Source organism: Arachis hypogaea, chromosome 11 (assembly GCF_003086295.3).
Source record: "Arachis hypogaea cultivar Tifrunner chromosome 11, arahy.Tifrunner.gnm2.J5K5, whole genome shotgun sequence".
NCBI classification, from domain to species: Eukaryota; Viridiplantae; Streptophyta; class Magnoliopsida; order Fabales; family Fabaceae; genus Arachis; species Arachis hypogaea.
Genome location: NC_092046.1, coordinates 108,038,161 through 108,049,893, shown reverse-complemented (window position 1 = coordinate 108,049,893; position 11,733 = coordinate 108,038,161). Strand labels below are relative to the sequence as shown.

At 38.6% G+C, this 11,733-nt stretch overlaps 1 non-coding gene across 1 annotated transcript; it reads right to left on the bottom strand.

The window, feature by feature from the left end:
• Positions 1 to 10,493: 10,493 nt before the first annotated feature.
• Positions 10,494 to 10,597, bottom strand: LOC112725616 (small nucleolar RNA R71). The gene has a single exon (XR_003164713.1). It is a non-coding gene; the product is annotated as a small nucleolar RNA R71 (small nucleolar RNA).
• Between the last annotated feature and the right edge of the window lie 1,136 nt (positions 10,598 to 11,733).

Here is an 11,733-nt window from a genome sequence, read left to right as displayed (position 1 = left end):
TCGGCAAAGATGGAAAAACCTGAACTTGTACCTACCTAAATATAACTATTAAATTTACCACTAATAACAGAAGAAAAGATACCATATACAATATGCTTAAATGCTTCATCATTATCCTACACCCTCTTGTTAGGAGAACCTACTTTTGGTTGAATTTCATTGACTATAAAACAACAAAGAAAAACATAGTTTATACAATCTTAAACATGTTGCCATACCATACTGGATGTCATATCAGAAGATGAATTAAAGGCATTAGACAAGGCAGAGAAAACCAGAAAGCTGGTGTAACTTTGTTTTCCTCCAAGAGAAAACCAGAAAGCTGAGATTTCTGTTCCTTCTTTAGCATGCTTTAAAGCAACTCCAGGCTAGATATGGATGCGTCAGTGTAACATATTAAGAAATAAGGTATGTTGTAACAATGACTATTACTAAATAATCTTCATATTAAAAATCATATAGCCAACTGGTGAATGACTTCATCTTGAAGTAACCATTTAGGCAAACAGAAGTATAATGGATAATGAAAATTTTCAGCTGCAAGACAACCTGCTTTTTGCTCTTCAACTTGTGTGACCCGGCCAACCCAGATGGATACCTCAGTACCACAGTCCAAATACTTAGTTCTAATCAAGATTCCCTTATGTCTCCAAAAGTTCATTTAAAAGTAGCACAAAATAAATGCACATGCCCAGCACAAGCATCTGCTGGTAAAATCTGAAAGTAAACAATATTTTTATAATCAACAAAAGAATCATTTTTTTGTCTTGAGTTACTAGCAGAGAAGTAGATTTACTCATTAGGCAAAATGTTTAAAAGGTAGTAGCCAATGAATCTCTTTGTTATGGATTTATCTCAGCTAAAAATCATTGACAATATCACTATTATATCTTTTTGAAGCATGCATCAAGAAGAAACAGGGTCAAGGGAGATGACAATAAAATCAACTTACCTAAAGAGTTGGGCAGGAGTTGTCTCAGGAATGATATCCTCATCACTAACTACTTTCTTTCCAATTGGAGCAAAACCACCAAAGAGAACCCAAAATTCATCGGAGTCTGACTCAGTGTCCAACTTTCCATCATCTGCAACATGAAACACATTTTTATTGTCATAAAGAAATAAAAATACAAAATTATAATAGGTTTTTGGAAAGTAACATGGAAACATGTACTATGTGCCTTTACCAACAATGGCAACATTACACTTCCCTTCATGGTACTTTTTCTTCAGATACTGGATAACTTCCAAAGCCTTGGCTCTTTCCTGAATATTTGAATTAGCTCTATTGAATTGATAAATCTTATTCTGTGAGTCTAGGATAAATACATCATAACCATAAATCTTAATTGAATTAGCTCCATTGAATTGATAAATCTTAAAAAAGTTGAAAAAAGAAAACAAACTTATCATCGTAGAAGAAAATATACTCCATCAAGCAAACAATACAAAAAATTAATATGAATAAAAAATAAAAAAACAGTAATTATAACAATTAACAAAAGAATAAACAGAGAAATTAGGTTTGAAAAACTAAAAGCGGTGGTGGTGAAGAGTGGCACCTGAAGCAAATTTTGAAGATATGAATCACCACATTTACCAAACTTCAAGGCTGGTCAATCGTCAACTCTGTCTCGTGCGCACGAATATGATAGTTTGGCCCACATTTTCTCCTAATTTGAATATGTAATCTTTTATCACCTCAATCTTCGACAACTCATCAGGGCAGTGCACTTTATACTGCTTCACAGCATCTAAAAAAAGCTCTTCTTTCTTAACAAAGTTTATTATGGTCCTTTTTAACTGTCCTCTCAACAAAGTTCTTGACAATGTCATTGAATGTGGCAGAAAGTAGAAGAACCTGGAGATTAAAAGAAACAAAAATATACATATCAACAGCTCACACAAGTATACCCAAATATTTGAACGAAATGCATAGAAATTACATCCAGGCCAATAAATTAATTCAAGTAATGATGCAATGATTCAGATCATTAACGTGAAGATGCAATGGCACAGTACATTTAAGTAGATGTAATTGTTCAGCTGCACAAATAAGAAGTTTCTCAAATATCAAGGAACAATTATATTTTCCTTCAACAGAATTAATTTTCCTTTAATAACTAAAAGCAATCGCATTACATTTCATTAGAATGTAAAACTTACCTCAGCATGCATTTGATCAGCCTCATCAAAGACAAGAATCGTCAATCTGGTCAGGTTCAATTTCTTGAAAGAAATCCACTTCTTGATGGTGCCAGGAGTCCCAATAACAACCTGAGCGTTAATTGACTTCTGTTTTTGAATTAGAATTGAATCCCTGCTATCTGTCGGAACGGCACACTCCGAGCTAATCCCTGTGTGCTTCCCCATCTTCCGGAGAACTTCAGTGTTCTAAGACACACAGAAAAAACCAATCACTTCACACTTCAAGTAGATAAACTTTTTTGTTAAGTCTATTACTAACATGTCTGGATAAACTTCTCTGAAAAAATACATCCTCAGGGTTGAGACAAATTAATTTTCTACCCTTTTTTAGAAAGCGATATTTTTCTTATCACATTAACAATCAATCTCATGGAGTGATTCACATTAACAATCACAGTTGAGGGTAATACTGATCAACTGCATCTCCACCAATAGGCCCGAAACTTCCTCTTGCAACAATTTCAGCACTTTTATCTATAGCATCATTGATAAGGCCTTTAAATTTTTCAGAATGCTCATGCATTCATAGAGCTCCCATGTCATACCTTCTAGCCAGTGGTGGACCCTGCAAGTAATCATTAACTGTGTGAGGCTTAAAAATTGGGATAAAATACAAAATAGCTCAGGAGATCTTGTTCCCCTCTAAATCAATACCAGTCCGAAATCATCAATTTTCATGAGAATTCTCAAGACATACTTTGCAAGAACTACTGTTCAAACTCTTCCAAAAATTAGCCAAAACATAAGCAGATTCATTTACCCTTCCAGAAACATCAACCTTCCCTCTTGCATAGCATCCTATGCTGTTTGGTGCAGCTTGAACTACTTCCAAAATCACCTACTTTGCGGCCGCTTGAAAACTCAAATTCGTCCTAGTTTTGTTTCCACAAATAGCCTTGTCCCCTGGCCCTGCATACTCATCAAAGAAGCTATAATTTTCAGACCTCATGAAGCATCCATCAAGAAATATTTGGGACGTTGTGGCTAAAAGCAAACATGTTAAGGAACTATTTTGTTGCTCAACAATGAAATACTATCATTAACTATAACTTTGCAAAAGCAATATCAGGACAGCAAAGAGAGATCAAATTAAACATGACCTGAAGTATTGCAATAGCAGTTATCATGCAAATTGAAATGAGTTTAAAATGAAGATGTAAATTAAAGGATACAATGAGAAATATCCATCAGGCTTCAAAAAAGTAACTCTCTGACCACTATTGAGTATGACTTTGACATTCGACACTTTTCCGGGAATTATATAGTTTTTTGTTCCTAAATCTGCAAACAAATTTATGCACACCATTAACAAGAAATGGATGCAAGGAATGGATGCACACAAAGGAATGGATGCACACCACAATGAACTCTAGCAAAATCTTGCTGAATTCCACTCAATTAACATTATCAGATACACCTAAGTAAATGAAATGACACCAGAGATGCTAACAGGCTCTGACAGCCATCTTCCTAAATATTTCAAATTACAATTGATACTATAAACCAACCGAAGCTTCAAATTAGATGAATTCTGAATGACTAAATCAAACTTGATTTTGGTGTGAACTCTAAAACAATATGAACAACTTGAACTGACATATGACTCCAAGCACCATTACCAGTCCTATCAACAATTCAAAGTAAATCTCACATATTAAAGTGCTTTAGTGCATCTATATATTAAAGTTGAAAGCTTTAGTTCATATAAAGTTTATTGAACAAAATATAAAAAATTTGCCAATTCGAATGCAATGGTTATTCGCATCAGTCACCATCCAACAATTAGATTTTGAATTAACTAAAAAGTAAGAAAATAAAAATCAGAGTGACAAAAAAGAAAAACAAAGGATACTGCTAGGGATCTTCACTCGACCATAAATAGTGTAACCTTCAGTGGACCTGAAAAAACAAATTAGGATTAAAATTGATCCACATAACATAATTCTAAACCGGAGAGAACAAACTGAAAATTAGGGTTAAGGGACGAGAATTAGGGTTAAGAAAAACAAGGAAGGGACAGGGTTAGGGCTAGGGATAATGAAATCGGAACAGAATCACAATGGAAGGGTTAGGGCTAGGGACGAGAAAGAGGTGGAGGCCTACCTGAACTAACAGCGACGAGAAGAGACGATGACAAACCTCCGGTGAGGAGAGAAGAAGCAGCGCGAGAGTGGCGACGGAGGGAGCTCGTAAGACAAGAGCACGGTTGAGAGAGCTTGTGTGATGACGAAAGGAGCAAACGCATTGAGAGCGGCGGTGGAAGGAGCTCGTGCGACGCGAGCGGCGACGGTGGCGGCGACAGTGGAGGACGTCACATCTTCAATGGAGGGAGAGAAGGCATGGGAGTAATTCAAGGAGAACGTGAAAAAAAAAGTGAACTGAAGTATTGGAACCAAAGTGACCCATCTCCTTATTCTAATATATTTTTGACAGAAAATTTTAAATTACAGACGGATTTTCCGTCTGTAATAATTTAATAAAATGTAGCATTTTGTTTATTTAATTACAAACGAATTTTTCGTATGTAACCATTTCCCACGAAAAAAAATAATTTTACCGACAGAATTATCGACGGATTCTATTTTCCGTCTGTAATTTATGCTAATTCATTTTTTTATTTTCCGATAAAAAAATCCCTCTAAAATTCTGTCTGTATTTCCGTAGGATAAATCCATCGGAAATATCTGTCTGTAATAACTATTTTTCTAGTAGTTCTTGAGCTTTATTATTCCCCTTGAATATGGTTTGCTTGAAATGGATGGTCAACTTAGATATATTCGTGGCTTTAAGAGCAAAAGGGAGATGGTTAGTGGTTGGCAATGTAAATCAAAGTTCATGATGGTTGCATGCCCAAAGCTCAATAGCAAGAGTTGGTATAGAACTAGATTGCTTGGGTCTAGGATGATGTTTTGTCACTTTATTGAGAATTCACCTTGTTTACCACCCAAATGGAATAATGATAATAAACTCAAAGATAGGTGTAGAAACAAGATATGGGATCCCGGCATACATGAGGATCAACTTTGGGAGCCCATAGTCTGTGAAGAACTCCATCAAAGATTGGGAGAATTGAACTTGAAGAATGGAGCTCATTAGAAATGCAAGCGTTGGTGGATGTTCAAGGATGGCTTTAAGCACAAGCCACCTTGAGAGGAGCTCCCCATAAGTCCAATTTAAGGACAATAAACAAAAGTGCTAGGTGGGAGACACCCCACCATGGTAAACTCTTTTCATTTTCTCTTTTGTAAATATTGGTAGAATAGGTTTGATTTCATGTTTTGTTTTGTTAGTTGAGTATATTTGGTAGTATAATATGTTAAATAAGGTTTTAGGGTGTTTTGGTAGCTGTTTGGAGGTTTGGAAGGCTTAGTTTGGTGCAAGAACTTGAAAAATTTTGAAAAACAGAGCACCAACCCGCGCGTGTGCGCACTTGGCGCGTACGCGTGGTTGCAAAAATTCCACCCCCAACCAAAAACTCAAGAGTTAGGCCTACACTGTGTGAATATTGGACCTAAGGCACAAACCAACCCGCGCGTACGCGCACCTGGCGCGTACGCGTCCTTGATTCTATTTGCACAATGCGCGCACACGCACGATGTGCGCGCGTGATGGGAGGAATACATCGGTAAGGAATTTCACAAGATTTTCGCGTTGGAAGTATAGCCCTCAACCGACAAATAATCCGCGAATCAAATTTCGAAGGAATTGGTTGTCACAAGTTCAACCCCAATAAAAATAACCGAAGTATTCAAACCTTGGGTCGTCTCACAAGGAATGGGCAAACATGTGCATCAACATTGGTTAGAATTCCGGGGTTGCAAGTCATGAGCAAGAAATTAAACTAAGAATCCTAACAAGCAAGTAATCTTGAAGTGCAAGAAACTAATTCAAGTGACTAAAGCAAGATGTGAGCAATTCCAAACTAATAAGATAACATCCAATATAATTTTACTCTAAAACTAAACAAATAACTATAACTAAAACAAAGCAATTAGGATTTTTGGGGTTTTCAAATATGAATAATAAAAGCAACTCTTGGCTAGACATGGAAATTGGGGTCACTATCCTTGTCTAATAACTATATCTTGACAATTATGAGGAACCAAACTCATTAAGTTTACTTCTATACTTGAAGTATATTAAATGGTTTAGTCAACATTAACCCATAAGGTCCAACCTAGCTACTAATTGACTTAGTAGTAGGCTAGTGTCAATGGTTATCAAATTGACCACTAAGGGTTCCTAAATAATCAAATCCATTAGACCCAATGACTTAAGTTTACCCAATTCCCTTAGCCTAGGCCAAGAGTAAAGAGAACTACTCCATAATCAAAGGAAACATTTCATCAAACACATGGTAAGCATTACTAAAAGACATATTCAAATTGCAACTAAATTGAAATTAACAAGTACCCACTAACAATTATAAATGTAAATTCACTCAAACAGCACAATTAATCATGAAAATCATCAATGTAACATTAACAATTCAAGATCCATAAGATTCACAAAATGGGTAGGAAATGACAAGTAGCAAGGAAACATAAATCTAACACAAGATTAAACAAAATTACACTAAGGAATTCAAATTAAGCAATCAAAACTAGTAATCAACAAGATCCAATTCAGAATTCAACAAGGGAAGATCAAATCAAACTAGATCTAGAGAGGAACAAGGGTTTTTCTCTCTAGAAGAACAAGAACAAAAAACTAGCTAGAAATTTTGTCTAAGTATGAATGAATGATCCCCCCCTTTCCTCTAGCATCCTTGGGTCTTTTTCATACAGAACCAGCTTGAATTCGGGCCTCTTGAGCCTCAGAAATCGCCAGGCACGATTTTCTTTAATGAGGTCACGTGCAGCTTGTCACGCGTACGCGCCATGCGTACGTGCGCGCCGGTGTGGATTTCTCTAATCTGCGCGGATGCGTCGATTTTCGCGCGCTGCTTCCAGCTGTCCACATCCACGTGTGCGCGCGAGGTGCGCATGCGTGCCCATGCTGAAATTCACAAAATCCAAATCTTCATGTTCCTTCCTCTTGTGCATGCTTTCTTTCTCTCTTCTAGGCCATTCTTGCCCCATAAATTCCGAAATCACTCATCAAACATGTCACGACATTGAATGGTAATAAAAGATGATCAAAATATAGCAATTCTAAGGCAAAAAAAGCATGTTTTCCATCATGAAGCAATATTTGGAAGAGAACACAAAACCATGTAATTCTTGTGAATACGTGTGAAAAATATTGACAAAATCCCCCAAATTCTACACAATATAAACCACAAAATTGGGGTTTATCAAATCTCTCCACACTTAAACCAAGCATGTCCTCATGCTTAAAAATAAAAAGACCAAAGATCATGGTAAGAAAGGGTTTATGAAGTGCAAATTACCTAAATGAATACATGCAACTAATGTAAAAGCATCTATCTACTTGGTCAAGGGTAAATCTATCCTCCAAGAACACATATGAGCATACGAGGCAAAAATGATATGTAATTCATAAATCCTACCAATTTGAACATTACTGTGAAGTGCATATAACTTGCTAGATGAACGCTTGTGAAAGCCGGGAACAAGGAGTTGAGCATTGAACCCTCACCGGAAGTGTATCCGCTCTATTCGCTCGAGTGTATAGGGTTCGTCACTCAATCCTCTCCTAATCATGCTTTCCAAGATTTGTATTTCATCTAACAATTAACAATTACTTAATGCATGTATACAAGTATCATGATGTCTTATTCATGGGTTGTAACGGGGCTAGGGTGAAGGTAAGGATGCATATGGTCAAGTGAGCTTGAAATTTGAATCCTTGATTAACCTAAGATCCCACCAGACATATAGAACAACCTATACAACTATCATACAATACCTAGCTACCCATGGGTTTCACTTTTCCGCATACTCATGCATTCTTTTCAATTCACATCCCCTATCCATTGCTATTATTACTTTGTCTTGGGGCATTTTTGTCCCCTTTCATTGCTTTCTCTCTCTTTTTTTTAATCATATTTTTGTTTCTTCTATTTTTTTTCTATTTCTTTTTCTTACATTCTCATATATACACATAAAAATTTTCTTTTTGGTCCCCTTTTTCTTGGAGTTTCATGTACAAAGGTTTCAATTCATATGGTTCAATCATTCAATACATGAGTATGTTCCCAATTCCCAAAATTTTCAATTACAACTACGAGTATGCACCTTTACATCTACCCAAGTTCCCAAGTACACCCTCCCATTTGAATGATACACACCCTCACTTACCTAAGCTAATCAAGGATCCAAATCTAGGGACATTCATTGTTTTTCACTTAGGGTTGTTGATGTGCTCTATTTAAGAACAAAAAGGGTTCATCATGGGCTCAAAATTGGTTAGCAATGGTAGATAAAAGGGTTAAGGCCGTTTGGGAATAGTGACTATTGAAATGATGACCTCAATCATGTAAATGCATTCATACACAAAGTAATAGACATATAGAATCAGACAAAGCAAGGATTACAATCATAGAGAGAGAATAATGCACACAAGAATGGGAAATAGTGGTTAGAAGATATAACCATACAATAGGCTCGAAACTCACATACTTGTGTTCTTAGCTCAATTACTATGTTCCAAAATACATTCTTAAAGCAAGTTTACCGCAAAATTTTTTTTTTCAAAATTGGTAGGGTACCCCGAAAGTACAGTTTCTTAGGGAAGAAGTCATTATTTTGATCAAGTAACTCTATAGAGACTAACTATCATGCAAAGGGTATTTACAAGCAAGACTAACTACACATGCAATGTACTAACTACTAAACAAAAGATAAATCCATGGGTGTTGAAGGGAAGAGATTGTTACCCATGGAGATTGGTCGAATGACCTCCCCACACTTAGAATTTAGCACGGTCCTCCATGCTACCAACAATGCGCAAAGGGCGGTCGGGACCGGAACCGTCACTATCCCCTTCATCAGAGCTCCCATCACTTGGGTTTGAGGTAGACGTAAATATTTCGGGTTCCTCCATGCTAGGGGTAACACAACGCAAGAGCTTCTTGATGTAAGTGTATCGGCGTTGGTTGCGCCGCTCATATCTATCAATCTTCCGGTGTAGATCTTCTATCCTTTGATGGTGGATCTTTGCCGTGGTGGTGACGATGAGGTGGAAAGAATAGTAGGTGGAGGGGCTATGTCAAGGCTAGGGTTGTTCATAAGAAGCTGTAAGTATTTTCTGCTTGGGACCACATCGCCCTTAGCTGGAATTATAGTCTTCGTGTCCATGGCTTCCCAAGGAATACCCGCAGCAGCGACTAAATCAGATACCAATGCTGGAAATGGCAAATTACCCCGGGCGTGGGCTTGACCCATTGCTTGCTTGATAAGAAGCGGAATGTTCACCGGTCTCTCCGTGAGAACACACCAAACAAGCAAGGCGAGATCTGCCGTGAAGGACGACTTGTGGGTGCTAGGTAGCACATAGTGGGATAGGATTTGGGCCCAAACTCTAGCTTCTACAGTGAGGGAACATGCGTCAATGCACTTGGGCCGCATCCGGAGTCGACCTTGGGTCCAAAAAGTCTTTGGTTCAGCAATGACTCGAAGGATCGAGTCCCAATCAAACCCAAATTTTTCTTGCTGATGTAAGACCTCTTGGTAACCATCCATGTCACTTGGCACTGGTAGGACATTAAGCACTTGCTGAATACTCATTGAATGACGCGTTCATTGCCTGATCCGAGCTTAGCCGCTTTTGATCCTGAAATTGAAAGAACTCTTTCACGTATTAGACGAGCTCGACGTCGGTTAGCCTCTGAGGGTGGTGAAGTGATTGTTATCGATTCACCAGTCTCATCTGAGGGTGAATCTGAACCGCCATCTGAGAGCGAGACAAGCTCCTTTACTACTGATCCAGTTGATTCACGTGCAGGTAATAAGGCAGCACCTAGGAGGATTACTCTCCAGGAGGCAGGAGCCCCAGATTTTACACTGCAACCGTATCAAGTGCGTCATCCAAATCTGGCTGCAGATTTTGAACTGAAGACTGCACTAATCAACTTGATGCCCAAGTTTCATGGCTTACCTACTCAAGAGCCTATCAAGCACCTTAGGGATTTCCAGACAGCCTGTTCTACTGTTAGGCGTCATGGTGCAGATGAAACTTCTATTCTGTTAACCGCCTTCCCGTTTTCTCTTAAGGGAAAGGCAAGGGAATGGTACTACACTCAACCTGAAGTGACTGTTACTAACTGGGATACTCTTAGAAGAGAATTTTTGGAAAAATACTTTCCAGCTGAAGTTATTGATAGATTGAGGAAAGAGATTTCAATGATTATTCAGGGCGAGTCTGAGACTCTCTATGAATATTGGGAGTGCTTCAACAATCTCCTGGACGCATGCCCCCATCACATGATTGATAGACTAGTATTGATCAGCTACTTCACTCAAGGCATGAACCCCCAGGATAAGACTACACTAGATGGTGCTAGTAATGGTTCCCTGAAAAAGTACAGGACCGTAGATGAAGCATGGCAACTGATCAGCGACTTAGCTGAGTCCACTAGGAATCACAGACAGAGGCATAGCCACTCAAAAGCTATTGCAGAGGTTTCCTCTAACGTTGAAACTACTGCTCTTACCCAGAGTATATGTGAAATGACCAACCTACTGAAGCAGATGCAGTTAAATCAACAACAAGCACAACAAGCTTGGCCTCCCTCACCACAACAAAGCCAACAGTTGGTTCCATAAAGAGTATGCGGGATCTGTGCTGATTATAGTCATTATACTAATGAATATCCACAGCTCTAACAGGAAGACAACACTGTAGCAGCCACTCACAACTTCTATGACCGCCCGAATCAAGGATACAATCAACAAGGTGGCAACTATAACCATGGATGGCAGGACAACTCCAACCAAGGCTAGAGAGATAATTCTAACCATGGTTGGAGGGACAACTATAACAGAGGAGGCAGAGATAACAATGGAATCCAGAGATGGAATAATAATGACAACAACAGACAGCAGAATCAGAACCAACCTTATAGAGCACCTCACCTAAGACAGTCCCAAGGACCCCAGCACAACCAACAACAGGTTCCTCAGATCACTTACTCCAATTCCTCATCAAATGACGAGATGGTCCGTTCTCTTGCACAAGGGCAACAAGACATGCAGACGCAGCTAAACTCTACTTTAAATGATCTGACTGCCACTTTACAAGCTCTCGTCTCCCAGTTAGATTCATCACCTAATTCCACCAATCAACCTTCAAGCTCCAGTGGAATTCCTTCTAAACCCCTACCTAATCCCAAGGGTCGCATCAATGCCATCACTTTAAGGTCCGGAACCACACTACAAGAAAGGAACCATGAGGAGCCAAGCTTACCAGAACACGTCCCAGCTGAGGATGTGGTGGAAGTGGAAGATGCCGAAGAGGAAGGGGACGTACAAAACATAGTTGAAGAAGAAGCAGCTCAACCACAGAACGAAACACCAAAGGATGCAGAAGCTGCAAGTAACGCCCTTCCTATCCCATTCCCAC